This window comes from Thunnus albacares, chromosome 10 (genome assembly GCF_914725855.1).
Source record: "Thunnus albacares chromosome 10, fThuAlb1.1, whole genome shotgun sequence".
NCBI lineage: Eukaryota > Metazoa > Chordata > Actinopteri > Scombriformes > Scombridae > Thunnus > Thunnus albacares.
The window spans coordinates 3983132-3986617 of record NC_058115.1 but is presented as its reverse complement, the minus strand read 5'-3'; the positions used below and the strand labels follow the sequence as shown (position 1 = coordinate 3986617).

Genomic DNA, 3486 nt, shown 5'->3' with positions numbered 1-3486 from the left:
TCATCCCAGTCTGTGGTTTATGATATGTCACACATGGTGCAGTCCCTGTCTCTATTCTGTTCTTGAAGACCAAGCAGGAGGCCCAACAGTGGTCCAATCCCCTCTGGAAGCAAGCAAGCAACCCCTGTCAACATCCACGGGTGTTCCCAACCCCTGGAGACCTGTGGGGAAATTAGTTTTGGACTCTGCACTACAGTTCAACAATAAATTCACAAATAACTGGCAAGAGGACCACACATAGCAGAAAACCATCAGCACACATCATAAAACCACAGCTGTGCAGCAAAACCAGACTACAATGAGATATTGGCATGTTTTAGAACCGACCAATGACCAGTCAGTTGACCGATGCCAACCAATCAGAATGCAGGCTCTGGAAAAACACAGCTTCTACCTAACTCCCATGATTCCTTTAATTATCTGGTTTCCCTACAGTTTGACCACATTTCGCAGAACCCCCGTTACCTCCTGACCCCCCCACACTCCAACCCCCCCCCTCCCCACTCAGTCTGTTCAGTTTCCTTCAGCCTTCCACCCTCCCTCCAACAGCTGCTGTTCTCTGAATCCTCTATCTCCATTTGCAGTTAAAGAACAGTTTCCTCTTTCTGTTGTGTGCCATAAATAAACCTGCCTCTGTACGCCTCCATCGCCTCCGTCTGCTCTGTGAGAACTCTCCCTCCGGTGCTGCTAAACCTTATGTTTATATATTTATTTCTAACAATGTTCAAGGATCATTCTGGTGCTTTTGCTTTAGCCCGTTCATTTAATGTGAACATCTGCTGCAGGCTCTTTGTGTTTGTGTGTGTTTGTTTTCCTTTATTTCCCAGTTGTGGTCACTGACATGCAAATATTAATCATTATATTTAAGTCAATTTGGTGAAGGGTTGTAACATTTGTAATAATCTTTGACCTTGTTAAGTGTTGAGCTTGAACTGCTGTAACTTTATTAGATGCTTACTTACCGTGTTGAGAGATTTCTGTAGTAAATAATTAGCTAGTACGAGCTACTAGCTAACATCGTCAGGGTCACTTTTCTGATAAAAACTGTCATCTAAACCCATAATTGGTAGGTATGATAAATGCCGACACTGACAGCAGGAAATTGATCATTAAAACCAGCAGCTTTCTGAGTGTGTTTCCATGCCTTCCTCAATTTCTTTAAAGTGCTTTTTTTTTGGTTCATGTGATGCAAGTTTGTGTTGTTTTTCATTCTTTTTTTGTTTGCATGTCCCTGCTGTGCCTCGGCGTGTGTCCCCGAAGTTGAATGTGCACGCACTTTAGAGATGTTTTCTCTTTGTTTTTTTTCCATGAAAGCTGAAGTATGTTCCCATATTATTCACTCCTCCGGTTTGTTAGTGCCATGTTCAGGTTTAAAAGCACTTTAAAGTGTGCGTGTGTGACAAGCACACACCTGAGATAGTGTAAAATACTACAGAGCAACAGAATGATGAAATAAGAGAAAAAAATATCCAGTTTAGAAAAGATCTTTATATAAAAACAGCAAGATGCATTTAATGCTTACATCCACATATAATTCTTTTTTTTGAGCAAATTACAGCGCTTCAGCTAGCTCTACCTTTAAACATAATCTCCTACTAATTACTGTATCTATGTTGATGCATCCCAACTTCACAGTTTTAGTTTTGCAACCAAACTTTCTATTTCTATTTGGCACAGAGTAGCATGGCTACAAAATAAGTTGAGTGAAACAATGCAGAACACTTCACAGAGTTTGTACCTAATGAAAATGTAAAGATATGTATGTAAGACAAGCCGAGGAGAGACTTGTATGTGATGCGGCTGCATGCAGTGGGTAAAGGGACACTGCTGGAATGTAGTTTTCTACCTGGAGGTCATTCATTGCACGTTTTAGTTAGAAAGACTCTCTGAAGATAAGAAAACAACAACAACAACAACAAAAAATAGGCCAAAATATCATATTTGTATGGTCACATGTTAATAAAAAAACAGTAAAAATGGAAAAAACAAAAAGCAATAGCAAGTAAAATGCAGTTAAATTTACTATATATATATATATATATATATATAATATGATATGACATATGTAAATCTTTCAAATTCTGTATTACCTTCTCAAATACTGTCAGCTCTGTCCACTGGTTTGGTGATTTCCAGAGCTTGCAGCTGTATAACAGCTCCGTTACAGTCATTGGTCTTCTTTTATTCTGTTTTTCATTCATACATTTACAAACTCTCCAGGCAGTTGTCAAATCACAGATAGATTTTCTCTGATTGTTAGCATCGTTCTTTCTTTCTTTCAGACCAGTCATTGCCTGTCTTTGATAAATGATTTCTGTGGTAAAGACGTTGAGAGATGCTTACCTGTTGTGTGCCCTTTTTTAAGAATTTCTTTTCTGTGGTTGTAAACCATAAAGCATCAGATGACCCACCTACTGGGTTATCTGGACACTTGAAGACACTTGTGTTTAGCTTTAGCAGACAGACTGCAGAGGGACAGACTGAAACATGCTGGCCTTAGCGACGTTAAGGCTGCAAACAACCCATAATTCAACACTCCCTTAAAGCAGCAGGCTTGAAGGGAGCTTTTGTAAATATGTAACCATAATTCCTAAATTCCCCATATTGTCTTATATTCAGGCCAATTGACAAGGAGCCAGTTTGGAATTGAATATAATTCATCAATATTAATCAATATTTTAAAGGGAGCATGTAACAGTGTTGTGAGTCCTTGAGAGATAGAAATTGCAGTTTGACTTTTTGATTCTAGACAAGAGAGATGTGTGTGTGTGTGTGTGTGTGTGTGTGTGTGTGTGTGTGTGTGTGTTGCGCACTAATATAGAAACAATACACCAACACAAGCATTTAGCACTGCTCCATTTACTACCGTTACTGTTTTCAAGCCCACATTTCTACCCTGAAATATTGACCTCTAAATTTAGAGCTACAGCAGAATGAATCAACCGGTGTATTCTATTATTAATGTGACTCAACTTTCCAACAATCTAGAAAATGTGCATGCATATAAATATCTGTGACAAAACACAAACTGCAAACAGAAATGATGTGGAAAGATATTTTTCTTTCCCTGCCAGACTCAACCTCCATTTCTCTGCTCTCCTCTTTACTTCCCTCCGCTTCTCCCCCCCCCCCCCCCCCCCCACACAGCACATGCTATGTAGAGCTGGTAATAACATTCCTGTCATCCTTGTGCTGTAATTAAGATAAATTGCATCCATATTGTGTGTGTATGTGCCATTACCCATATTCAAGTATTGCCTTTCTTTACCCTTATCTGTTTGTTTTGTGTCCATGTATTTGAACATGAAATGAAGTCATTCAGCTCTTATTTAAATCTTAATTAGATTGTCTTAAGGCACTAAACCAGTAAATGGAGTTTAATTAGGTTTCGTCTGTACTTTACCGAATAAAAACATGTTAGACTTGGGCAAATCATTTAACTCTCTTATACGGAATAGAAGATTATAGTCTCAATATATTCTGATA

General features: G+C 38.8%; 1 long non-coding RNA gene across 1 annotated transcript; it reads right to left on the bottom strand.

The window, feature by feature from the left end:
• Nucleotides 1–1468: 1468 nt before the first annotated feature.
• LOC122989954 lies at nucleotides 1469–2593 on the bottom strand. The gene is made up of 3 exons (XR_006405221.1): nucleotides 2344–2593; nucleotides 2091–2186; nucleotides 1469–1886 (listed from the first exon to the last, which is right to left on the bottom strand). It is a non-coding gene; the product is annotated as an uncharacterized LOC122989954 (long non-coding RNA).
• Between the last annotated feature and the right edge of the window lie 893 nt (nucleotides 2594–3486).